Below are 27,662 nucleotides of genomic sequence, written 5' to 3' on the forward strand. Positions count from 1 at the left end.
AAAAATTCTGAAAGAGATGGGAATACCAGACCACCTGACCTGCCTCTTGAGAAACCTGTATGCAGGTCAGGAAGCAACAGTTAGAACTGGACGTGGAGCAACAGACTGGTTCGAAATAGGAAAAGGAGGACGTCAAGGCTGTATATTGTCGCCCTGCTTATTTAACTTATATGCAGAGGACATCATGAGAAACGCTGGGCTGGAAGATGCACAAGCTGGAATCGAGATTGCCAGGACAACTATCAATAACCTCAGATATGCAGATGACACCACCCTTGTGGCAGAAAGTGAAGAAGAACTAAAGAGCCTCTTGATGAAAATTGGTGGCGAGGAAAGCTGAAATCCAACACTCCCAGTCTTCAAGGGAAGGAGAGGAACTTGAAGACAATTGTGTCCTTAATGATCACTGACTGCTTGCGCTCCCCGCACTGAGCTTCCACAGCGCCATGAGATGTTACAGACGGTTCTGCAAGATGACACATGGCACAGAATACCACCGTTGGTCATTAACTATCTCTTCGCAAAAAAAAAAAAAAAAAAGGTTAATGCCCTAGAACACAGACTTATTACTTCATTCTCCATTCAACCAACTGCGGAGTGGTCCCCTAAGTGCCTGTAGCTCAGTCCACACATCCTGACTGGTCTTTCTTCCCTCTACCAAGAAAGAAGACTCGTTGCTCTGCTCCCCTGTGACTGAAGGGTCTGGCCATGTCCCAGTCCAATCTGATGATAAAAAAAAGAAGTTTTATTTATCGCTGTACCTCCCGTATCCAGCATAATGCTCGATTCACACAAAACCACTCAGCAAGGGTTGGCTGCCCTGAATTAAATTCAGATATAATATTATGAACACACTATATGATGAAGCATGGCTTTGTGCAGATCACGGGAGAGCACAGGTAAGCTTTTATGACTCAAGCTCCTGCCAACAAGCATTTCCAACGGGGGTCAGCGATGCTTAGCAATATTACCTAAGTGGAGGGGTCAGGAGTCTTCTCTCTTATGAAGGAATGTTGCTCTCTAGGGTTTTCTCCAAGCTGTGAGGATCTGCTGGGTTTCCATCACAGGCAGTTAAGAGCAAATAAAGACCTAGGGAGCTTTATCAATCCAGTCGAGACACACAGCAGTGCCAAAGAGTGATTTCCCATCAAGGATGCAGGTTGACTACATCCCTATGATAGCGGACAACCGCAGACCGGACAGGTGTTCTCACTGGGTCTCCCAGTCCCTCCCAGGCTTTTGTGGGGTTCAGAAATGACTGACATTCCGAAGGCAGAGCACCTTCCCATTTTATAAAGATCTCCCCAAACGGGAAGTGTCAGGAATACTCTAGAGAAGCCCAATGTTCATGATCTTTTTTAAAAAAAAATAGAGATAGCATTTAAAGCCATTTACTAATCCATTCATTTATTGACCAAATATTTGGCATGCACCTATAGGGCTTCCGAGGCTTCCCAGGGGGAAAGAATCAGCCTGCCAGTGCAGGAGATGTGGGTTCGATCCCTGGGTCGGGAAGATGCCCTTGAGGAGGAAATGGCAATGCACTCCAAGTTTCTTGCCTGGAGAATCCCATGGACAGAGGAGCCTGGCAGGCTATAGTCCATGGGGTCTCAAAGAGTCATACATTAGATACTTTTAGGTTCAGGGCATTTAAGTAAAATAGCTAAAAAAAATTTTTTTTAAATGCCAACTTTGTTCAAACTTTGCTACATTCTATTTTTTTTTAACTTTTTACTTTGTATTGGGGAATAGCCAGTTAGCAATGCTGTGAGTTTCAGGAGGACAGCAAAGGGACTCAGGTACACTATCCATGTGTCCACCCTCCCCCAAACCCTTCTCTCACCCACACACCACGTTCATGATCTTTCATTAAAGGAACCACGGCGCCTGTAGCTACTTGAAAACTTGCAAAGTGGCACGGGCCCATCCTGTATTGTGCTTCAAGATGCTGCAAAAAAAAAAAAACCCTCAAAAAAACCTGGGCTCTACCATCTAATTCCTCATCCTCACCAAGACCGAGTCGACTCCCAACAACTGGAGCCTGGCTGGAGAAACACATGTACATTTCTCATCACCGCTACAGCTCTCCTGTGAACCCAGGAGAGCTTTGACTCTTTTCTGTCTCCACCAGGGAGCCCCAGCTGGGGGTGGGTCTCACGTCCAAGTGCAGGGAAGAGTTTCCCAGGGGCAGCCTGCCTGGCAGAACCCACAGATCTCTTGGAAGCTCACGGCCAGCCCTGGCCCAACAGGACCCTGGGTACTTGTCAGCGTCTCTGCTTCTCTCCCACCTCTTAACGTCTGTGAGTGCTCAGATATCACCCATCTCAGGACACAGATGTTTATTATGCCTCCCATCCAGAATCCGCTCGTATCCCGCGCCAACTTATTTACGCAAGATTTTAAGCTTGGCCATTCACTATGGATCGGTGTTACTGCCACATTCAGATATCACGATAAAGATCGAGATAACAGCAACAAGGAAACCCCCTTTCTCCTTGAGTTCTAATATGTGATGTAGTTGACTCTGAGATCAAGATGTGTGTGTGTGTGTGAAGTCACTTCAGTTGTGTCAGATTCTTTGCAACCCCATGGACTGTAGCCCGCCAGGCTCCTCTGTCCATGGGATTCTCCAGGCAAGAACACTGGAGTGGGTTGCCATTCCCTTCTCCAGGGCATCTTCCCGACCCAGGGATCAAACCCAAGTCTCAAGTCAGGTTCGTCATCACTAGAGCCCCCTGAAGGAGAACACTGACTAAAGACAAGACCAGGGTGGGCTCAGAATTCCTTGCTCAGGTTTTTGCTTCAATAAAACATCTGAGCGTTCAGCAGCGGGGGCTGGACCAGGCCAAGGACCGTCCCACGGTGCAACTTCCAAAGGACACACACTCTGGACTCGAGGGCTGCTTGACCTAAACATTTCCCATAAATTTTGGGCATATCATGCATTTCTTTCTTTTTTAAAAAAAAAACAGCATTCTATCAGTGTCTATCACGCCCAGTGACTTTCGGCATTTAGAATATATTCTGACCAGTGGGTGGCTGAGTATGTGTGTGGGTTAGAAAACCGTGACAGAGTGGGCATTCACTGTTGTTCCCAATTAATATCTCTGGGAGGAAAAATGCCCCCAGAATTTCATGAAATAAATGAAAAGGCGAAGAATTCTATAGGGTCCACTGTCGGGGCAGTTGAGTCCTCTGGCGTGACAACAAAGCTCACATTCTAAAGTAAAGCAGCAGATATGCTCCAAGTCTTCCTTGCTGTTCAGTCGCTCAGTCATGTCTGACTCTTTGTGACCCCACGGACTGCAGCACACCAGGCTTCCCTGTCCTTCATGATCTCCTGAAGTTTGCTCAAACTCACGTCCATCAAGTCTGTGACACCATCCAACCATCCCATCCTCTGTCGTTCTCCTTCTGCCTTCAGTCTTTCCCAGCATCAGGATCTTTTCCAATAAGTCAGTTCTTCGCATCAGGTAGCCAAAGTATTGGAGTTTCAGCTTCAGCATCAGTCCTTCCAATCAATATTCAGGGTTGATCTCCTTTAGGATGGACTGGTTGGATCTCCTTGCAGTCCAAGGGACTCTCAAGAATCTTCTCCAACACCACAGTTCAAAAGCATCAATTCTTTGGCTCAGCTTCAAGCCTGAAGATTTTAAACACCCATCTCCGTTTCTATCAGCGTTGAATCTATTATTTCTAATTTGCTTTACCCTGGATCCTTGTATCCACCAAGGACTTAAGTCTCTCCCTTAATGATTAGTCTCATTTATGAGGTTTTTCTTCATGAATGTTTGAGCGTCAGTGTCAATTATATAACGCCGCCACCTGATTATGCATAACGAGAGGCTCCAGGTGTGATGGATGTTAAGTTAAGCCGTGATGTGGGCGTCCAGGATCCCCCACCAGCTTACTCCTTGGGGTTCCCCAAGAAGGCTGGGCAACACTGCAAGCCCCCTCCACCAGGACACGGCTCTTCCCGCTCGGGCTGGACACCACCTCCTGCGCCTCTGTGTTGTTGATGTTTAGCCGCTCAGTCGTGTCCAGCTCTCTGCGACCCCATGGACTGTAGCCCGTCAGGCTTCTCTGTCCTGGGATTCTCCAGGCGAGAATACTGGAGTGGGTTGCCACGCCCTCCTCCAGGGCATCTTCCCCACCCAGGGGATCGAACCCAGGTCTCCTGGAGCATCGGCTCGTGGATTCTCTACCACTGAGCCACCTAGGAAGCCCAACTGCCCTGCACCCTTTCATTGAGTCAGTCAAGTGAATTGTCTGCCTTTATGTGACAAAAAAGACCGCTACAGGATGATCCTGGGCACATTAAGGACTCCTGTGTATACCCTGGCGACAAACGTCGTCCATTCTCGGCTTCACGGCTGAAAGCCCTGTGATGACCTCCCATCCTCTCGCACGTGTCCAGCAAAGACCCCCACACACACTCACCAGCCTCCATGAACAAATTGAAAGGGAAAAGCGAAAGCGTTAGCTACTCAGTCCTGTCCGGCTCTTTGCGACCCCATGGACAGCAGCCCATCAGGCTCCTCTGTCTGTGGAAATCTCCAGGCAAGAGTACTGCAGTGGGTTTCCATTCCCTCCTCCAGGGGACTGTCCCGACCCGGGGGATCGAGCCCAGGGTCTCCTGCATTGGCAGGCAGATTCTTTTTTTTTTTTTTTTCCTTTTTTTTTTTTTTTTCCCTGGGCTGTCAGATCCAAGGTTGCGCTCACGTGGCTCGTGCCCAGCCCCACCTGTTGGCCTCCCTGCAGGCAGCTGCAGGGAACTGAAGGCAGCAGTGGACATGGAGGTGAGGCCAGTACAGGCAGATTCTTTACCGTCAGAGCCACCAGGGAAGAAGCCTGGTTGAATGGATTTAAAGCGAAATCTAAAACAAGATGAAACTCATGCATCCCAGAGAGGGTGACGCGAGATGCTGACATGTGTGTTTCCAGAGACTACAACGGAAGAGGGGGGCCGTGTCGGTGGGCGGCACTCTAGACAGTGGGGAGTGAGGACCTCGGGTTCCCCTTCTGCCCCTACAAGATACTGAGCCAGATCCAGGGCTCCACTTAACTCCCCCTGAACAGAAGAGACCACACGGAGAGGGAAGGGCATTTAATGCATGGCTTCAGAACCTCAGAGATGGCAGCGTGGGAGGTCCCAACAAGGGCGGTGATGCCCACCCAGGAGATGGGACCCTGTCCGCAGATGTTGTGGGCTGTCCCGGGTAGACACGGATGCTGGGGGATGATGTTGACTCCTCGTGGCGGGGGGCGCTGGCCTGCCCACCCGCCTCCAACCACGAGAAAAACCCGGAGCACTCTTACCCGAGTTGTTAATAACCCCCGAGTATCTCCAGACCCTGCCTGATGGCCCTGATTGGAGGCAAAACTGCCCTGGTGAAGGCCGACTTTGCTGACCCGTGCTTACGACAGACCCTCAAGACTTTAGAGGGCTGGCTGGCATGAGAAATAATAATAAGCACTTCTCATCTTCCCTAGGAGCCGTAAGCAGCTTGACGAGCGCCACATCTAACTATCCTGGCTCAGCATCTTCAAAGTACTTGCGAAACACTTCACATCCACTCTTCACTAATGAAGCCACGCGTCCGCCTCCAACGTCCTCCCAGTCGTGAGTGCGGCCGTCTGCTCCCTCCCTAAACAGTCTCCCTGTGATTTTATTTACAAAATCAACTGTGCAGAGTGCAGGTGAACCTGAGAGGTCTCCAAGTGCAGACTGCAAAAATAAACAAATAACCCACGGATAGTCGACTGGCTTCCTGTGTACTTGATGTTCAGCCCTCCTGAAGTCTGGGAGAACGGACTGTATGTAAATGATGACATTGAAACAGAATTGCCTAAACCTTCAGGAAGTTCTGTTCCCAACAGTTTGCTGATTTCATGGCAAACTGCTCCATGTGTAGCGGACTGGAGGGATACTGTTACCAGATGTTAGCTGAATCTGGCACTGTGTTCAACTCAGGCTGGTGACCAAACCCACACTGTGTTCAACTCAGGCTGGTGACCAAACCCACCCGGGGTGCAGACACACGAAAAAGAAAACAGCACCTCAATTTATAAGCTCTGCTTGGTTCCCCTGCTAGCGTTCAACTCTTCCAATGTCCCAGGGATTCAAACCATGGTTCCGGATTCCTTTTCACGTTTGCCGACCTCTCCCTAAAAGCCAGCAAGACGTGGGCAAGGAGGGCGTCTGAAAGGTGGCGGCACCTAGGAGCCATGCAGCCAGCAATTCAATCAAAGGAATTATTTATTATATGAACGCTCTACATCGAAACCCTGAAGCCAGGTTAACATTTGGGCAAAAAGGTATTTACATTTCAAACACGGAATATTGAGCACCCTCTTATCAACAAAGCTGTTAAGCCCCTTTGCTGCCAGCAAAGGGAAATAGAACGTGATACGCCCATCTAGTCTTATTATTGGCAACAAAACCTTCAGGATTCTCATGTGTTGGACCATTATCTAGCTGACCGTGGCCTTGGGTGCTCAGTCGTGTCTGACTCTGCGACCCCATGGACTCTAGCCCTCCAGACTCCTCTGTCCGTGGGATTCTCCACGCAAGAGTACTGGAGTGGGTTGCCATTTCCTTCTCCAGGGGATCTTCCTGACTCAGAGATCAAATCTGAGTCTCCTGCATGGGCCAGGCGGATTCCTTCCCGCTGAGCGAGCCCCCTGAGCGAGTCTGAGTGTCAGACGGGGGTCTAAGAACCACCGTGTATATTACAAGGCAGAGGGGCCAGACCACGCACAGGCTCAGGACATGGGTTTGCCCCCCTCACTTGGACATTCTGAAGTCCCCTCCCCATTCACCAGGATGCCAAAGCTCCACTCCCTGCAAAGTCTAATTTCTATAACCTCACTAGAAGAAAAGCACAGCTGTGCAAACACACAGGTGAGAAAGGAAAACACCACGGAGGTGAGAGGCTTTTGCAAAGGCAGGGCAGGCACCTGGCCAGGTCTGTCCCAGTCTGTTTGGATGTGTCTACATCTTAATATCATGGAACTTATACTTGGTTCAACCGAAACTCTGCTCTGGAGCGGGGCTTCCCAGGTAGCTCCGTGGTCAAGAAGCTGCCTGCCAGTGCAGGAATCAGAAGAGACATGGGTTTGATCCCTGGGCTGGGACGATCCCCTGGAGGAGGAAACGGCAACCCACTCCAGCGTTCTTGCCTGGAGAATCCCCTGGACAGAGAGGAGCCTGGTGCACTGCAGTCCATGGGGTTGCAGAGAGTCGGACACGACTGAAGTGACTGAGTACACACGCACACACTGCTCTGGAAACCTCTGATAGTATGACATCTCCACTCGGTTAGCTGACACCAAGGTGACAAAGAAATGCAAGTTCTGAAATTTCAAGATGCTCTTAAAGCAGTGTGCCTCGGACAGAGGAAATGCAAGCTGTGCTGTAGGCAGAGTTGGGGAAGCCCGCAAGAATACAGGTATATGCTAATAAACTGGAGACAAGAAAACAAAATAAACCCACCGAGGTACAACATGGTGATTCTAATCCACGGCTCTTAAAAAAAAAAAAAGTTTTGTTTGAACATGTCTCTAATCTCCAAGGACAATACAAGGATCCCTCAAGGCTAAAAATGTATTTCCTGTGGCTTCTTCAGAAGTTAAGCTCCGAGATAATTCTCCCCTCTCTAGGCAAGGCACCGCAAAAATGCAGGTTCAGTCGCTCAGTTGTGTCTGACTCTGTAATTCCATGGACTGTAGCCCAAGAGGCTCCTCCATCCACAGGATTCTCCAGGCCAGAATACTGGAGTGGGTAGCCTTTTCCTTCTCCAGGGGAATCTTTCCAACCCAGGGATCGAACCCAGGTCTCCCCCACACATTGCAGGAGGATTCTTTACCAGCTGAGCTACCAGAGAAGCCCCCTTTTAGAACACAGATACATAAAAGCGGGGAGGTTATTACAGTAACATATGCACGGATATAAAAAATTCTTGGAGGTGCTTTCTCAGGAATCTCAAACAAGTTCACCCTGCTCTATAAATGCTGCTCCTTCCCAAGAAAATCTTCCCTGGTGGCTCAGACGGTAAAGCATCTGTCTACAATTCAGGAGACCCAGGTTTGATCCCTGGGTTGGGAAGATCCCCTGGAGAAGGGAGGGGCAACCCACCCCAGTATTCTGGCCTGGAGAATCCCATGGACGGAGGAGCCTGGCGGGCTACAGTCCATGGGGTCGCAGAGAGTCGGACACAACTGAGTGACTTCACTTTTCCTAAGCAATTCCTGTTGGCAGTTCTCTGGGGTCTCAGGTGGGTGGTTTAGTCCGTGGCGGGGAGCTTGGGGAGTATCAGGTGGGGGTGTGTTAAGTCAGGGAGAGAGGGGAGGTGATGGTGGGGTGGGGCGGGGAGGTGAGGGCTGGCTTAGGGTCGATGGTGGGCTTAGGAAAGGGTGGGGGGTGCTGGGTTGGGGAGGGGTGGGGCCGAGCTGGGTGTGGGCTGGGGAGTGAATGCTGGCAGGTATTCCAGCCAAAGGGCCCTGGGGAGGGTGAGGGGAGAAGGTCAGGGAGCCCTCTAGCTGGGGGAAGAGCAAAGCCACCCCCTCAGATCAACCCCACCCCTCCACCAGTCCGCATTACCTCCCCACGCTAGATTTGGGCAGTGCCTGCAAGTGGCGGACACTGGGGGCTGGAGGAGGCCCCCAGATTCTAAATGACCTTCCCCGGGGGTTCTCCAACCTGGATGACACTCCAAACAGGTGAGCATTGTCACTCGTCAGCCCTCCAGCACCCCAGACCCTGGACAGGCAGGCAGGATCTGAGTGAGCAGACGTGGGGTTTGATGGGGGGCCTCCACACACTGGGCTGTAGGGTGGGCAGGGAGCCAGGCTAAGCTGTCCACCCCCAGGAGACACCCACGGGCTCCCCAGAGCAGGCTGGGTTTCCGGTAGCTAAGCAGGACCCAGGGAGGCATATGGACAGGAAGAACATCTTGTTCTCGGGAGGGTGGTGGCTGAGCCTTCACTGGCCATCACGTCTCCTGTTCAGTCACCGTTATCAGGCGTGAAAATCGGCCAGAGTTCTCTACCATACGGAACACAGGAGAACCGCAGTGTGACTCTTCACCGCTTTCACATCCTAAGTTTCCAGTGGTATGTAAACACCAGGATCTGTGAAAGCTCCAGACACTCAGAAGCAGCTCCCAAAGATGCCCTTCCACTCTCACCCCAGACTCACTCATTGATTTTCCCCTTCAAGTAGAGAGTACTTATGTAGATTGAATTGCAATGATCCAAGAACCATTAAAAAAAAAACAAAAAAAACCCTGTTTAGAAATCAGTTACAAATGGTGGTGATGAATCACACTGAAAGCGATTTTTTTTTTCATGGCTGTTTTCATGCAGAAGAGAAAACAGCAAACAACGGTTGTAAAAGGTACGAGATGGGATACACAGAAACAGATTATTCAACCTCTCTTATCTGCAATGAAAAAGTCTTAACAACTTCTTGAGAAGGCAAGATAAAGACAGAGGGAAGAGGACAGAGCTGAGCCAAGGACATCGTGAAACTGCAAACTACCACCCTTACCACGCAACTGAACAAGGGTGAGGGTGAAAGTCACTCAGTCGTGTCCTACTCTTTGCGACCCCATGGACTGCACGGTCCATGGAAATCTCCGGGTCAGAATACTGCAGTGGGTAGCCTTTTTCTCTTCTCCAGGGGGCATCTTCCCAACCCAGGGCTTGAACCCAGGTCGCCCGCATTGCAGGTGGATTCTTTAGCAGCTGAGCCACCCGGGAAGCAATAAAAGAGAAAAAAGAACTTAAATCAGCTGGGACATGGGAGAGCAGTGACCTGGGATATGAAACGTGGCATCTGAGAGAAGACAGACAGGAGGATGTGCAACCCCGGCATCTCTTCTGCTGCAAAATGCTGACGAAACGCATTGCACTGCCTGAGTGGCTGCTGAAGGGCCCGACATTGTGCTAAGTGCTTTCCGTGGACAGCTGTGTTTAATGCACACACGAAGGCAAAGGTATCGTTCTTCTGCAGGGCACCAAAAGTGAGGCTTAAACCTCAGAGCTTTTGCTGAAGGGCACAGGGAGTAAACAGGAGCCCTCGCTAGCTGGGATGGCAGAACCCAAGAAATGATAGCTCCATCTCTGGGATCCGTACTGGGTCTTCCCTGCCAGGCGGTTTCTGTGCTCAACCACCCTTTTCCATGATTCTTTCCCCCCATAAGCTCCCCAAACCCCATCATGACTTGGGTTGGGGGGTTCACCCCCGCAACTCTCTGAGTTTATGTTAACAAGCTAAGAGTATACACATCAGATGCCAGCAGACATATAGCGTCTAAACTATAGTTAGAACGTCTGTCCCACAACCCATAACCGATGCTGTGTGCATGATCAGCTGCTCACTTGTGTCTGACTCTTTGCGACCCCCCATGGACCGTATCCCGCCAAGGCTCCTCTGTCCATGGGGATTCTCCAGGCAAGAATACTGTAGTGGGTTGCCATGCCCTCCTCCTAACCGATGCTATCCACTTCAATATCCAATCTTACTCACTACCCTCTTTCAAACAGAAACAGCAGCAAAGCCATGGGAATCCCATTCATTAGAACGGCCATCATGCAGGGACGATTAAAGGGGAGCCGTATTCCACCTGAATTTCTTGGAAATAAACCTTCGATTCATAAACCTCATCTCCCTGTAATGCTTAATTCACATACTTAGTATCACAAGAACAAAGGATTTAGGTGCACTGGATAAAAATTAAGAATTCTCGGGACTTCCCTGGGGGGGGGGGGGTCCTGTGGCCGGGGCTCTGTGGTCCCAGTGGACAGGTAGGGAGGCAGGTGGGTTCGATCCTCGGTTGGGGAGATGGATCCCACGTGCTACAGCTAAGAGGTCCCATGTGCCGTAACTAAAGATTCTGGGTGTTGCGGTTGAGATGTGGTGCAGCCAAATAAAGAAACATTTACACTGTATTTATATTATGTTAATATATCAATTATATTTATATTATAATATATATTATATTATATATTATTAATATATATTAATATATTATTAGTATATATATTATAATACATGTTAATATATAGCACACAATTATAATATAACATATAAGTTGTACATTATATTATACATTAATATGTTATATGAATATATTTATACATTAATATGTTATATATATTTATATAATATACATATTTATATTAATTGTATTTATATTATACTATATTAATTAAAGTTGTATAATATAGATTACATCATAGTATGTATTAATATATATTAATAGCATATATTATATTATAGTAAATATTAATATATAGTATAACATAAATATAATGTATAATTATATTTACATTATGATTATAAATAAATGCATTCATAAATATAAATATATAGTTCTTGGTATTAGACCGACCACTTGATAACAAGCGAATTCCTTAGGATTGTTTCCCTCCCCTTCACACCTATCCCAGATATGAGTTCAAGTCTGAGCAAACAAACTCTAGGAAGGATGTGGTGATGGACAGGGAGGGAGGCCTGGCCGGCTGCAGTCCATGGGGTTGCAAAGAGTTGGACACAACTTAGCAGCTGAACAACCACATAAATACATTTAACATCTACTATATGTTTGTAAGTAAATATACACTTGATATTTATTTATTTATTTGGATTCTTGCCTGGAGAATCCCAGGGACAGAGGAAACTGGACAGCTACAGTCCAGGAGGTTGCAGAGTCAAACATGACTGAGCAGCTAAGGACGCGCACTCACACGCACGTGTGCGCACACACACACACCAACACAAGGAATTCTTGTTCCCAGGCGCTAGGCTCATAGCGCTCGAACAGAACTAAGTAAAGGAATCAAAATGTCAGACACATGACCCTTGCTAAGACTACCAGCTTGGGAATCAGGTTGCCATGGGAACATCAGCAAAGCACTGCTCAGCCTGTTGTGAATTCAGTCGCTCAGTCGTGTCTGCCTCTTTGTAACCCCATTGACTGCAGCACGCCAGGCTTCCCTGTCCATCCAACTCTCACGGCTTGTTCAAATTCCTGTCCATCGAGTCGGTGATGCCATCCAACCATCTCATCCTGTATCAACACTGGTACCAAGGAATTCCCTGGTGGTGCAGTCACAAAAAGAAAAAAAAAAAAAAGCTGGTACCAGTGTGGCTCCCTTTACTTTCATGAACCCATGAAAAAGGTTCTCCTGGTCATCTCCACCTTCCCCTGTTCCCTTGTTCGACTTTTTGCCACTCCCAGTGGCTGAAGAGAGCTCACACCCACCATGCAAAGTGGCTGTGTACTCCATCTCTTGCTGGCTTCCAGGGAAAGAAGAATCACTGAGCTGACGTGCAGAGACGGGGCAGGGGTTTAAACCAGCTCGCAGTCCCACGATGCTCGCTTCTGGTTTCTCTTCATGTCACTATGTGCCTCTGTCTCCCATGGGGCTCAGGAAAACAAAGAACTTTCCCCCCGGGCGTGGCTGTATGGGGATCTGGAATCCCCAACTGCAACTCCATGCAAGTAAAGGAAAGCAACAACCAGCTCAATCATCTCCCAATCATTTCCTCCCTCAGTCCCTGCAAGAGCAAACAGGGTGTGCGTTCGACTCCTTTCTCAGCTCACACGTGAAATCTGGCAAGTCAATCTAATTATTCTGGCTCCAATTTCCAATTCTATCAGTAAGCATTGACACAAGACAGGTCAAGGGCATTCCCTACAAGAGGCTAAAAAATAAAGTTATGCCTTCTTCGCCACCCCAAAGGCAGGGGTCCCAAAGCCCCATGACAGCGAAAATTTCAGACGGGAGCTTGCAACGGTGCCTGGGAGGGCTTCCCAAGGCCCCGGTGGTGGACACACAGTTGCAAGTTTCAAATCTGTTACAGCTTTCTTGCATCCCGTTGTTGTGGAGACGGATTCTGTTATAACAGTACGCTTCAATTCTCTGCTGAAGAGGAATTTATCTGACACCTCCCTCCTCCCGTCTCTCTGTGGCTTTATTTTCCACAGTTGGCACACAGAGTAATTCACACATTCGCAAATATTTAAGGGAAAATTAAATTTAAAAAACCAATAAACTACTTGGAACCACAACATAATGCCTGCCTGTCTTTGCTTCGAGGAATTTTTACATTAAATAAAGATGCAAAATCCCCTCCCCTGGGGTTTTCAGTTTGCCAGAGAGCTTACTTCTGTGAATGATTTCAATCTAACTCCTAGGATAACCGTCTTTGGTACAATCGATGGTTTTTTGCAAACAGGATAAAAATGACTTTCACGGAAAAGAAAGCATCATGGTTTCATTTCTTTTCTTTTTCTTTCTGTTATTTATTATCCATGCTATCTGTCTGGCAAGCTTTCCCAAGCTTCCTTGGGACGCCCGAGGCTGCAACAATTTGCAGTATCCTTAAAAGAAACGGCCGATTCAGTTTCCCGCCACCCCCCAACCAAGGCCGCCTTGCTTGCCAGCTTGGTCTCAGTGCCAAACACGCCCGCGCATCCTGCCGCGGGGGGACCACGGAGGACACAGGACATCGCTTATGACACCGCCAAGAGAGTCCTTTTCAGCCCCGCACTTCCAGGGCTCCCTTCTGTTCCATCCTCCAGCTGGGCGTGACATACCGCTGGGCTTCGACGCTCACAGGTGTGGCGCGTTCCTAGTGACACCCCATCGTTGTCAGCTCCAGGGCCACCTCCCACTGAAGCATTTTACTTTGGAGGCGAGGGTGCAGGGAAGCCAGAGGGGCGGGTTACCACCTCCACTTGGGGTATGTGGGTGGCAGGCGGGTGGGGAAGGTTTACTGTACTCAGCCAAGAGTCTTCAGCATCTCATCACAGCCTTAGCGAGCAGTGGACCTTCCTCTGCAGTTTTACCCAGAGGATATGGGGCCCCGATACTGCCAATACCCCGGGGCTTCTTCCCAGGCGGTTCGGCGGCAAAGAAACAGCCTGCCAATGCAGAAGACGTGGGTTCGATCCCTGGGTCGGGACGATTCCCCTGGAGGAGGGCATGGCAACCCACTCCAGGATTCTTGCCTGGAGAATCCCCTGGACAGAGGAGCCTGGCGTGCTGCAGTCCATGGGGTCCGCAAAGAGTCAGACACAACTGAGCGACTGAACTGAACCAGGAAATAGTACTATTTGGCTATAAAAAGGAAGGAAGCCATGGACACAGCCTACGACATACGTGAATCTTGAAAACACTGTGAAAAGTGAGAGAAACCAAGTCGCGAAAGGCCATATAACATATGATTTACGGGAAACGCCCAATACAGGAAAATCCACAGAGATACACAACAGGTCTTCAGCTGCAGGGGTGGGGTGGCGGGGGTGGCGCTGAGGAGAGCAAGAAAAATGTAGGGAGTGACGGCTCTGGGGGATGAGGTTTCTTTGCGGGGGGTACTGAAAATACACTAAAAATAAATTGTGGCGATGACCGTACAGCTATGCGCGTACCTGTTCTTGCTGCTCAGTCATGTCCAACTCTTTTGTGATCCCCTGGACTGTAGCCCTGCCAGGCTCCTCCGTCTGTGGGATTCTCCAGGCAAGAATCCTGGAGTGGGTTGCCATTTCCTCCTCCAGGGGAATGTTCCCGACCTAGGGATCGAACCCCCGTCTCCTGTATGGGCAGGCGGGTTCTTTACCACTGAGCCACCTGGGAAGTGCCTTCTGCACCCTACGTGGCTACAAAGAGTCAGGGGTGCAGATGCTCCTCAACCTCCAGTGACTGAACACACCTGAAAACTTGCTGCAGCTCCTGGGACCTGGAATTCCCCCCCAGGGGTTATGGAGCAAACCTGACCCCCACGCCCCAGGCTCCTACATGAAGGAGCCGTCTCATCCTCTCAAAGGGAGTCCAAATGCAGCAGCATCAGAGAGTCAGGACCAAAGCCGAGGAAGCACGTCGCAGGAAATGGATCCCCGGCAGGATGATGCATTTTGTGGCAAATCAGGTCACGCCAGCCCTGGCTAGCCACAGTCCAGAATTTTCTTGATTCGTATTCAAGAACTCTCCGTCGTGGCAGATTTCACAGGTTTCGAGAGCCGTAAATCCATCTGCTCCTGGCTTATCTTGAGTTTCACACGAAATTAATATTCTACCTACATCCCACGCTAGGCAAAGACAAACAGCTCCAGAACGCAAAGTGACAGTATTCTATGTAAGTAAACACTGTGAAAAGACTCAGTTGAAAACGTATCTGCAGCTTAACTTCTGTGTTTTAGAGGAATGGATATTTTGGCTTAAAACTCAACATTCAAAAAACGAAGATCATGGCGTCCAGTCCCACCACTTCATGGCAAATAGATGGGGGAGCAATGGAAACAGTGGCTGACTTTATTTTCCTGGGCTCCAAAATCGCTGCAGATGGTGACTGCAGCCATGAAATTGAAAAGACGCTTGCTCCTTGAAAGAAAAGCTATGACCATCCTAGACAGCGTATTGAAAAGCAGAGATATTACCTTGCTGACAAAGGTCCGTCTAGTCAAAACTATGGTTTTTCCAGCAGTCATGTATGGATGTGAGAGTTGGACCGTAAAGCTGAGCACCAAAGAACTGATGCTTTTGAACTGTGGTGTTGGAGAAGACTCTTGAGAGTCCCTTGGACTGCAAGGAGATCCAACCAGTCAATCTTAAAGGAAATCAGTCCTGAATATTCATTGGAAGGACTGATGCTGAAGCTGAAACTCCAATACTTGGCCACCTGATGTGAAGAACTGACTCATTGGAAAAGACCCTGATGCTGGGAAAGATTGAAGGCAGGAGGAGAAGGGTACGACAGAGGATGAGATGGTTGGATGGTATCACCAACTTGATGGATGCGAGTTTGAGCAAGTTCTGGGAGTTGGTGATGGACAGGGAGGCCTGGTGTTCTGCGGTCCATGGGGTCGCAAAGAGCCGGACAACACTGAGCGACTGAACTGAACTGATATTTTGTAAACCAAACTATGTGGCCACACAGAAAAATGTCTTTAAAGTGAACAGAAAAAATTTTTAAGGTCAGAAAATACCCAGCCCTTTATCACTTTGAAATGCAATGCCTCCAATTAGAAGGTCTGTAAACCAAAGAATAAAGTACCCAATAACGTAATTAATTTAACAAAGAAACTGTAGGCTAAAATGTGAATCACACTTAAAATTAATCAGCAACACTAAAATAAAGACAAAATGCGAACCCAGTAATGTCATTAATTTAACACAGAAACCATGTTAAACTGTGAATCATGCTTCAAATTAATCAGCCACATAAATCAGAAAATCCCGCAGCAGTGAGGATCTGCCTTACCGACGAAGCTTTACTTCAGGTTTACAAAATAAAAAGCCGACCGCAGTGCCTTATTTAGTTTGAAAAAAAAAAAAAATTAATAAAAGATAGCTGTGTGTTTTAAAAGACCCAAAGATGCTACCACAGGACTTCGTTGAACAAGGTAACTTGCCAGAAAGAATATAAATTATTTAACAGATTTTCAACTACTCCAATGACTTCTGTCAAGACTCCAAGTCTGCACCCTACAATTTCCACCCTAAACCAAAACTCAGATCAAATATCTGTGTGGCACCCCTGGCAAACCAGTATCCTGCTCCAATCCTAGCATGCAGCACTCGAATGCCCTCCTCACCTGTGACAGCCGAACAGATAACCTCAACATCCATTCTGGGTTCCTCCTCGGCAACCAAGTGTCAAAAGAAATTCATTTCAACTGCTCTGTGTGAAGTGCTAAGCTCATCCGAGCTGAAAGGCATTGCTGTGTACCCGTCAGCAAACAGCAACTGCTTGAGGATTTTAGTATTGCAATAACCGTGTCAGGACAAAATCAGATCCCAATATAGAGCACTGATTTTTATTTTTTTGTAGATGATGCTTGAGTTATAGACCCGTTTCGGAATCATCAAGAACCCTCTCACATAAACACTTCATCACGTTGATTGCAAAGTGTCTCTAAAGTGTATACACACAGCGCCGGAGTTGACAGTTTCGCAGAGAAGGCAAAGGAGGTGGTAACAGGAAGGCAGAGTCAGGGGGCAGTAGGGGACATCCACCCATCCCTCTCTGGGGCTGTGGTCAACTCCTAAGGAGGTGGTTTCCCTGGTGGCTCAGTGGTGAAGAAATCCGCCTGCCAATGCAGGAGACATGGGTTTGATCCCTGGCCCTGGAAGATCCCACATGCCATGGACCAACTAAGACTCTGCACCCCAACTTCTGAAGCCCATGCCCCTGAGAACCAGTGCTCCAAAACTACTGAAGACCCAACACTCTAGAGCCTGAGCTCTGCAACAACAGAAGCCACCGCAGTGACAAGCCCGTGCACTGCAGCTTTACAGAGAGGAGGCCCCGACCTCCGCAGCTGGAAAGCAAGCCCAAACAGCAACGGTACTGGAGTGAGTCGGCCTTCCCTTCTCCACGGGGAATCTTCCCAACTCGGGGATCGAACCCAGGTCCCCCACACTGCAGACAGATTCCTTTTTTGTTTTTTGGTATTATCACATTTTTGTATTTCTTTTTTCTTTATTTTAATTGGAGGCTACGTACTTTACAATACTGTAGTGGGTTTGCCATTCATTGACATGAATCAGCCATGGGTGTACATGCGTTCCCCATCCTGACCCTCCCCCCACCCCTTCCCCATCCCATCCCTCAGGGTCATCCCACTGCACCAGCCCTGAGCACCCTGTCTCATGCAACCAACCTGGACTGGCATCCTGTTTCACATATGATAATACACGTTTCCATTCTGTTCTCTCAGATCATCCCACTCTCACCTTCTCCCACAGACTCCCAACAGTCTGTTCTTTACATCTGTGTCTCTTCTGCTGTCTCACATATAGGGTCATCGTTACCATCTTTCTAATTTCCATATATATGTGTTAGTATACTGTATTGGTGTTTTTCTTTCTGACTTACTTCGCTCTGTATAATAGGCTCCAGTTTCATCCACCTCCTTAGAACTGATTCAAATGTATTCTTTTTAATGGCTGAGTAACGTTCCCTTGTGTATATGTACCACGGCTTTCTTATCCATTCATGTGCCCATGGACATCTAGGTTGCTTCCATGCCCTGGCTATTGTAAACAGTGTGTAAGAGGATTCTTTACCAGCTGAGCCACCACGGAAGCCCAATGGAAGACCCAGCAGAGTTAAACAATAAATGAATAAGTAAAATTATGTATATTTTTAAAGACAGCTCAGGAGGAAGCCATCTCACTGGAAAACAGCACGGGAGACGTCGGCCGGCAGAGGGCCCGGTTCTGAACACGCCTGCTACGCATCCAAATGTTTCTTCTACGGCTCTTTCCCGTGGAGGCCGATTGGAACGAGGCAGGTGGGATGAATGAATAGAAACTCATCTCAGAAGACAGTTCCTAAATCAGCAGAAGAGTGCGTTAAGGCACTTGAGGAAGAATAAAAGAAGATTCTGGAGTTTTTCCGTGTGAGTACCATACCATGGACCCCACACGCCTCCTGGAATTGCTTTCTAGGTCGAAAGAGTGGCCACAGGCCAGATATAAAAGGACTCCCCCTTCTTTATTTCTTTTTTCAAAATTGATGTATTATTGCATGGGCTGTGTTGGGCCTTCCTTGCAGCATGCGATATAGCTCCCCGACTGGGGATTGTACCCCTCCCTGCCTTGGGAGCGTGGAGTCTTAGCCACAGGACCAGCAGAGAAGTTACGGGACCCAGCTTTAAAAGATTTCTTCACAGATCACTCAACTATCCATCCATGGGGTAAACAAACCACCATACACACACACACACACACACACACACACGATGGAACATTATCTAGCCACAAGAGGGAAAACACAAGCTACCCCATCATTAAACTGCAAAGACATTTCAACTTAAACAGGCTCAAAAGGACAAATCTCATGTGATCCCATTTACGTGCGGTGCTTAGAAGTCTCAACTGCAGAGATATTAATATAAAGCGGAACCGTGGGAGCCAGGCGCTGGGGGAGGGGAATAGAGAGTTGTTGAAATGCGTATGTAATGTTAGCTTGGAAAGATGGAAAAAGTTCTACACGTGGATGGTGGTGAAGGGTGTATAACAAGGCGAACGGACTTAATGACTTTAGTGAAAGTGAAAGCCGCTCAGTCGTGTCTGACTCTCTGTGACTCCGTTGGCGCCTCTGTCCGTGGGGATTCTCCAGGCAAGAATACTGGAGTGGGTTGCCATTCCCTTCTCCAGGGGATGTTCCCAACCCAGGGATCGAACCCAGGTGTCCCTCATTGCAGGCAGATTCTTTACCGTCTGAGCCACAAGGGAAGCCCAATGATAGTGAACTATGCATCTGAAAATGGTTAAGACAGGAAATAAAGCTGTAACCCACTGGGGAAAAATGGTTAGCATGGTATATCATATGTTATGCATATTTTATCACTGTAAAACACAATGCTTTGTAAATCTGACTTAAATAGGCATTAAGTGAAGGCATGACCTTTCAGACAGAGCTTTCTGGACTGTAGATTCATCTTAGGATTCCGTTAAAAATTTGCTAATTGTGCATAGGGGTGTCTCATAAAAGTACAAACGTGGAGGATTTTGCAATTTTTTTTCCCCTGGTGGACTCACGGCACACATTGTGGAATCTATTTCCCAAGCAGGGGTCAAACCTGCGTCCCTGGAAGTGAAAAGACCAAGTCCTAACCACCTGGACCACTGGGGAACTTCCCACACGTATTCAAAGCAATAAGATTTAGAAATACTACTGACCATTAAGAAAATTACACAAACTTTTTAACAGACTATAAATCACAATGAATCCAACTGAGGCTTATGAATTTATCCATATGATCACATTGTCAAAAATGTCGTTCTTCCTGTGACGAAAAACAACACTTAGGAACAGAAACCCAAGTATATTCCTTTGTAAAAGTCTAGTCATGTTGAGTATTGGGGTCATCATGTGAGTGTGTTTGCATAAGTGCTCAGTCGAGTCCAACTCTGCGACCCCATGGACTGCAGCCCACCAGCCTCCTCTCTGTCCATGGGATTCTCCAGGCAAGAATACTGGAGTGGGTTGCCATGTCCTTCTCTAGGGGATTTTCCTGACTTACGGATTAATCCCACGTCTCCCACTTGGCAGATTCGTTATCACTGAGCCGCCTGGGAAGCCCCAGAGTCATCATAGGAAGACTCAAAGGGTATTACTCCTTACCACAGAGCTTCAGAGCCAATGCCAATAGTCACTAACCTACTGTGAAACATGATGAAGGGCAATATTCAATATATGCCAAGTTTGGGGGCAAATCCTAAACCAGCCAAGCTCATACTACTGACATTTGAAAGTGAAAGTGAAAGCCATTTAGTCGCGTCCGACTCTTTGCAACCCCATGGACTGTACAGTCCATGCAATTCTCCAGGCCAGAATACTGGAGTGGGTAGCCTTTCCCTTCTCCGGGGGATCTTCCCAACCCAGAGACCGAATGCAGGTCTCCAGCACTGCAGGCAGATTCTTTAGCAGCTGAGCCACCAGGGAACCCCAAGAATACTGGAGTGGGTAGCCTCTCCCTTCTCCAGGGGAACTTCCTGATCCAGGAATCGAACCGGGGTCTCCTGCATTGCAGGTGGATTCTTTACCAACTGAGCTATCAGGGAAGCCCATTTGGGGTCAGATAATTCTTTGGTGTGTGAGAAGGTGGGAGACGCTGTCCTGTCCATGGTGGGGTGTTTGGCAGCATTCTCAGATGCCAGGATCACTCCTTCCCATCAAATCAATCATATATGACAACCAAACACGTATCGAGACTTTGCCAAGTGTCCCGGGGTGGGGCAGGGTGCGGGGCGGGGGCGGTGGTTAAAAGACTGCCCCCAGTGGAGAACCCCTGTCCTCAAGAAAGAGATCTTCAGGAACCGCCCATATTTACAAAGAAAACCAAAAGGTAACACTAAGAAAAACTACACTCTCTGATTTGCTGTAAGAGTCAGAAGTAGTAACAGATGTCAGAAATGAAAAGAAACCTGCCATCACCTTCAGGCCATTTTACAACCAGAAGCTACAGCCAATTTCAAGTAAGAGCTTATTCTTGAATTTTAATTAATTGGAATTCAATGTCCATTTATACCTTCCCAGGTGGTGCTAAGCAGTAAAGAACAAGCCTGCCAATGCAGAAGACATAAGAAACATGGGTTCGATCCCTGGGTTGGTAAGATCCCCTGGAGAAGGGAGGGAATGACAATAGACCCACTCCAGTATACTTGCCTGGAGAATCCCCATGGACAGAGGAGCCTGGTGGGCTACAGTCCACGGGGTCACACAGAGCTGGACACGACTGAAGTGACTTAGCACAGCACAATGTCCATTTGCATCAAGTTCATGAAGAAGAGACTCACTAGACTCCCGATCCATCAGTTGAGGGCATGCCCCTGCCGAGAGCGCAAGTTTTTGTGGGTTCGAGAGGAAAGAAGTGGTTTCTCAAGAGACAATGGGTTTTTTCCTGAAAACCCAGAGAGAGGGCATGTCTGTGGGCTCTACCTCTGTGTCCTGGGGATTCAAGAAGACAAAGGTTGTTTGGACGAAAAGAACACTGAATAAACCTCAAGTGAAGATCGGAAGCAAGGGCTGAACCACACTGTCAGAACAGCATCTCATCACGCACTTTCATCAGCGGGAGACCTCAGAAAATGAAACCGCACTACACCATTATCCATGTGGAATTCATGTCTTCCAATCAACTAGTTATGGTTGCCAGGGCACCTGGATGCTTTATGGTTTCTGATAAGACAAATGAGCAACGCCCTACGTCTAGCCCACGGCACCCCACGCCTGCCGAACAATACCCATGTTCCAACCCATGCCACTGCCTGTACCATACCTTAGTATGAAAAAGCCCCACAACCAGGTTGGTCTGTAACACAGCGGACGGTCCAGATGAGATTCACAGAACACGCTGTGTTGCCCCTGCTACAGTGTCTGGTTCTAACCATCAACAATTCTACCGGGAATGTCTCCAGGATCCAGGTAATCACCTGTCTCAGCATCACGGCTAATTCTAAATGCAGTCCTTTGAGCCCTTTTAGGACTTTATGAACAGAAAAGAGTTGGTGAGAACGGGTCACCCATCCCCTTATACTAGGCCACACCTCACCCCAAAGGACCAGTTTCAAAACTGGGAAAGGATTACATCAAGGCTGTTAATTGTCATCCTGCTTATTTAACTTATATGCAGAGTACAGCCAAAGTTGTGATCAACCTAAACAGCATATTAAAAAGCAGAGACATTACTTTGCCAACAAAGGTCTGTCTAGTCAAGGCTATGGTTTTTCCAGTAATCATATATGGATGTGAAAATTGAACTACAAAGCAAGTTGAGCACTGAAGAACTAATGCTTTTGAACTGCAGTGTTGGAGAAGGCTCTTGAGAGTCCCTTGGACTGCACTGCAAGGAGTTCATCCTAAAGGAAATCAGTTCATCCTAAAGGAAATCAGTTCATCCTAAAGGAAATCAGTCCTGAATATCCATTGGAAAGACTGATGCTGAAGCTGAAGCTTCAACACTGGCCACCTGATGTGAAGAACTGACTCCTTAGAAAAGACCCTGATGCTGGGAAAGATTGAAAGCAAGAGAAGGGGACGACAGAAGACAAGATGGTTGGATGGCATCACCGACTTGATGGACATGAGTTTGAGCAAGTTCTGGGAGATGGTGAAGGATAGGGAAGTCTAGAGTCCATGGGGTCTCAAAGAGTTGGACATGACCAAGCAACTGAACAACATCATCATCACGCGAAATGCCGCGCTGGATGAAGCACAAGCTGGAATAAAGATTGCAGGCAGAAATATCCACAAGCTGGAATCAAGATTGCCGGGAGAAATATCAACAACCTCAGACATGCAGATGATACCACCCTAATGGCAGAAAGATCATTCTTGAAAGGACAAAATTACAGAGCCGGAGAAGTCAGTGGCTGCCAGGAGCCACAGAGGGTGACCATGCAGTGGGGACACGCAGGGGTTTTCCTGTGCCAATGGAACGGTTTCTGTGTTGGATTATGGTGGGGATTACTTAAAGCTCCACATGATTATAGCTCACACACTGTCCATACGCAGGCAGGCACACACCCCAAAACTGCTAAAATGTAGACCAGGGCTGCATCAGTGCACAACTGCAGATGTCAGTTTCCTACTTTTGATGACATAGTATCTTCACGAAAGACCAGGGAAGGCGGGGGAAGGTACCCTAGACCTCAATTTGCTATTTTTTTTTTTTGCTTCCCGGATGGCGCTAGTACAGGAGATGTAAGAGACTGTGGTTTCAGTCCCTGGGTTGGGAAGATCCCCTGGAGGAGGGCGTGGGCAATTCCCTTCAGTGAGAATCCCATGGACAGAGAAGCCTGGCGGGCTATACATCTCATGGCGTCGCAAAGAGTGGGACACAACTGGAGCACCAGACCATGCACACACATATTTTTGCCAGGTCTTGTGAGCCTGGTATTATTTCAAAATAGAAATCGTCAAAAGTAACAGTGTCTCACTCATGAATGGATACACCAAACGTGGGCTATTCACCCAGTGGAATGGGGTCTGGTAATCAAATGGAATGCAACAACACCATTGAACCTTGGAAACGTTCCACCGAGTGAAAAACCAACCGTCCAGGAAGCGCACACACTCTGCGTGATTGCCATTTACACGAAACATCCAGAATGAACAAATCCAGAGATGCTGACCATCGACGGGCGGTGGCTGGGGACTGGGGGAGGCCTGAACAAGGAGTGAGCTCTCATGGGTCCATGGGGTTCTTTGGGGAGCGAGGAAATGGTTTAGAATCAGTTGTGGCGATGGGTGCAGAACTCTGTGAATATTCTAAAAACCACCCAAGTGTATATATACTCTGAATGGGCGAATTGTCGGCTATGTGAATAACAACAGTGATCAAGTTGTTAATACCATATGGCCGTGGCTGGCAGACGAGTTGTTATGTAAGTATCTTGCCATGATTTACTGTTCTTTCTTCACCCCAGGGGGCTGGGGGTGGTTGGTTCAAAAGGTCACCTATGATATTGTTTCAAATTACATGCAGCCCATCTGTTATTGACGGGTATGTGACCCCAGGCGTGTCTAGATAAAGGGAGATAGCAGCTCTGATGCTAAGAGAATCAGAATCAGACTCCTCTGGGCACTGTGCAGGCAGGGTTAACATCAGGGCCCTTGCCTTTTCCTTAGGGAAGCCTGGCGTGCTACAGCCCACGGGATTGCAAAGGGTCAGACACGACTGAGCAACTAAACAACAATTACCCCCATCACTTCCCTGCATTCCACCAGGCTGCCTTATCAACTTTTCCCTTTAAAGAGGAAAAAAAAATCTTATTGCTCATTTCTCGCCTTTGCCCATAGAACCCCCCATCTAGAATGCATATCTTCACTATGCATTGAGATCCCAAACACCACCAAAACCAGTCCAAGTCTCCCCTTCAAGACGAAGGTCCAGCCTTCCTCAGCGGCTGCAAGGCAGGTTAGTAGATCCTTCCTGGGAATTCCCACAGCAGGAGACGTCTGCACCGTCCATGGGACACCCATCCATGCCACGGCTTTCTAAGACCTGTCACGCCTTCCCCAAAAACACGAGACACATCTCACTTAATCTCCACACACTCCACAATGCTCCAGAAGTAAGAGATTCAGAGAACAGTCACCCCAGAAACAGAAGACTTTCATAAAAGGGGGGTCTTGAAAAGGAAGTTCTTGATCTGGGTGAGACCCGGGCCTTGCTGCAAGCTGGGTGAAATACAGCAGCCAAGATGATGGCTCCAGACCCCAGAGATCCCCGTCCTAAGAACCCTGCCTGGGTTCTCTGTGTTCTCACGACAGTGCACGTGGGGCTCGGACGGAAGGAAAACGCCTCCCCAGGTGCCCCCAGCACAGGCCACGTGGCCTCACGATGCTGTCCAACAAGGTGTTTATGGAAAGTTCTGTCTGGACCACAGACTAGGCCGTGGATGTCTGTCGTTTCCAAACACATACAAGACAAGCATCAAAAAAAAACAAAAAAAACACACCTCTGTTTCTCATAAATCAGCCATCCGAGGGAAAATAAGTACCTGCAATGTTCTCAGGAATGAGAGACCATGAAAGAAATGATGTTTCTTGCAAAAGCAAACAATAACCATCTCCATCTCTCTTTCCTAAAATTTCTGACTTTCCAAACGCTCCATGAAACAGGAGTTTATCACGAAATGCCAACACAGACAGATACACAGCATGTTTTGGTTACCAAATCAACTATTACAAAACATCTTGAGAAATTACTGTTTCTGGTACATACAGCCAATAAGTAATAGTAAATTTTTTTAAATACATGGACCAGTTGACAGGATACTTCATTATAGAATAAGAAAGAAATCCATTTTACAATTTTACTTACTCAGAGACAAATGTAGGCAAATCTCGTCTTCCTTCTGGGATTTATTTTTAGGCCTGTTTTCTGTCTTCGGTTACCTGTCAACAAAAACACATCCAAAATCAGGCAAAAAAAGAAGTCAACGAAACCCACTCCAGTATTCTCGCTTGGGAAACCCCATGGACAGAGGAGCCTGGTGGGTTACAGCCCCTGGGGTCTCAAAAGAGTTGGACATGACTTAGTGACTCAACAACAACAAATTGCCCTTTATCACACCGAGTATTTTTTAACATCTTTTTTTTTAATGCAGTAAATATTACAATACAATCTGGAAAATAGATCCTGGTGAATTCAATAAAAATTGCCAGATCTCCCTTGTGGCCGTTCAAAAACAAAAAAAGTCAACAAAAACATCTCAACTACATTCTCGACCGTTCAAAGACTTAACGCAGATTTCTGAAGCAGGGGGGGTCTTAGGAAGCTGAAACATTAACAATGTCAGATGGTGGGCAACCACCATCAGTGAAATTTAGTCTTTTGTCTCTACGCATACAGTGAGCCTGTTCACGTGAAATCTGTTCAAAACTCTCAATCTCAAACTAGTTATGATCACCTCACTAGATATTCCAGTCACCCCTAAACACGAGACACATCTCACTTATCTCTGCACACTCCACAGGGCTCCAGAAGTAAGAGATTCAAAGAGCGGTCATGTAGCCAGCTAGAGCATCTAGCCAGCTCTCACTGTTCTCTAAGCACCCTAAAATACACTAAATGAAAAACACAGGTTATTTCTCGCTCGATTCGATGCAACTTGGCACATTCTCACTGAGAACCCGGCGTCCAGACGTGTGGGAAGAGCAGACGCCGCTCGGCGATGCTGCTGTTGGGCATCAGGGAACACTTGATGTCTGCGGTCGTGGGACACTTAAGTATCTGGACGGTGAGAAGGGGGGATCTCAGCAAGAACACAACATTGGCAACAAACCAGTAAGAAAACGCCCAAGACCATGTAAGAGAAGTGACGACGCTCGAACTGGTAGTGGGGGAGAAGTCACCGTTGGCCACAGAACTGAGCTCACACTGGGGGCCGAGACGGGGCACCATGAGGAGGGAGCCCTTGAATGCACATGCAACCAGCCCACGAGCGCACACGTCCAGTGGCGATAGCGACCTGGGTAACGGGGACACAGGGAGGAGGGGCCGGGTGACGGTGCTGCAGAAGCGAGCGACAGTGGATCCCGGGCCACGGAGGACTCTGCCAGCCTCAGAAAGGAGCCTGACTCCTCCTCCTCGGTCTCTCTTCACCCGGCACCAGGCTGAACGAGAAAAGAAAATCTGACCATCCTCCCACTTAAAATAAAACCCTTCAGGGCTCCCATCATTCTCAGGACAAAAGGCTTAGAGAAGCTCTTGCCCAGCAGAGGAACACGGGTGAACTCGCAAAGGACCGGAGGGGAACACGGAGGTGGAGAGAAGACGCACGGAGTCCGCGGTGTCCTGGAGATGAGACGCAGGGGATGCACGGGTCAGCGCATGTGTGCTGGGGTCGGGGGCAGAAGCAGTAATAATGCCTTCCAGGTTCACAGCTTGACCAAAAGGTGGGATGTTTGGGAAGTCGGAGTGGAGGACAGAGCAAAAGCTTTTGAAGGTGTGAACTTTTCCTGAAACCCCTGTTGGCTCTCCCACTCTCTGAGCGGATTCTTAAGTAGGTGATCGCACATGTCTGAGCGGGTGGCAGAGGTCACAGTCCCAGAGTTAAGTCTGTGTAACCAATGGATTTCCCTGGTGGCTCAGACGGTAAAGCATTTGCCTACAATTTGGGAGACCTGGGTTAGACCCCTGGGTCAGGAAGATTCCCCTGGAGAAGGAAATGGCAACCCACTCCAGTATCCTTGCCAGGAAAATCCCATGCACAGAGGAGCCTGGTGGGCTACAGTCTGTGGGGTCGCTAAGACTCAGATATGAGTGAGTGACTTCACTTCACTTCACTTCAACCGTGACCCCTGGAGCTGTGGGCCTGGCTGGGACGCACCTGGGGTGGGATTTCTCCTCCTCAGCAGTACTGGCATTGGGACCAGATCACTCTACGCGGTGGGCTTCCCAGGTGGCGCTCGTGGTAAAGCCACCAGCCGACGCACTGGACATTAAGAGATGCAGTTTTGATCCCTGGGTTGGGAACATGCCCTGGGGGAGGGCATGGCAACCCACTCCAGTATTCTTGCCTGGAGAAATCCCATGGACAGAGGAGCCCAGTGGGCTACAGTCCATGGGGTCGCAATGAGTTGGACACAACCGAAGCAACTCAGCAGGCACGCACGCATTCTCTGGGGTGGG

At 48.2% G+C, this 27,662-nt stretch overlaps 1 protein-coding gene and 1 non-coding gene across 7 annotated transcripts in view; both read right to left on the bottom strand.

Annotated features, from left to right (window-relative positions):
* LOC129639827 (F-box-like/WD repeat-containing protein TBL1X) overlaps positions 1-27,662 on the bottom strand; it is a 244,773-nt gene that overhangs the window by 126,529 nt on the left and 90,582 nt on the right. For all 6 annotated transcript variants that reach the window (XM_055565087.1, XM_055565086.1, XM_055565085.1 and 3 more), the window contains exon 2: positions 25,350-25,423. The gene's annotated coding sequence lies outside the window, so the exon portion shown is untranslated. The remainder of the gene's footprint in view (positions 1-25,349; positions 25,424-27,662) is intronic.
* LOC129640510 (small nucleolar RNA U89) lies at positions 4,699-4,920 on the bottom strand. Its single transcript, XR_008708877.1, has one exon. It is a non-coding gene; the product is annotated as a small nucleolar RNA U89 (small nucleolar RNA).

This window comes from Bubalus kerabau, chromosome X (assembly GCF_029407905.1).
Source record: "Bubalus kerabau isolate K-KA32 ecotype Philippines breed swamp buffalo chromosome X, PCC_UOA_SB_1v2, whole genome shotgun sequence".
NCBI classification, from domain to species: domain Eukaryota; kingdom Metazoa; phylum Chordata; class Mammalia; order Artiodactyla; family Bovidae; genus Bubalus; species Bubalus kerabau.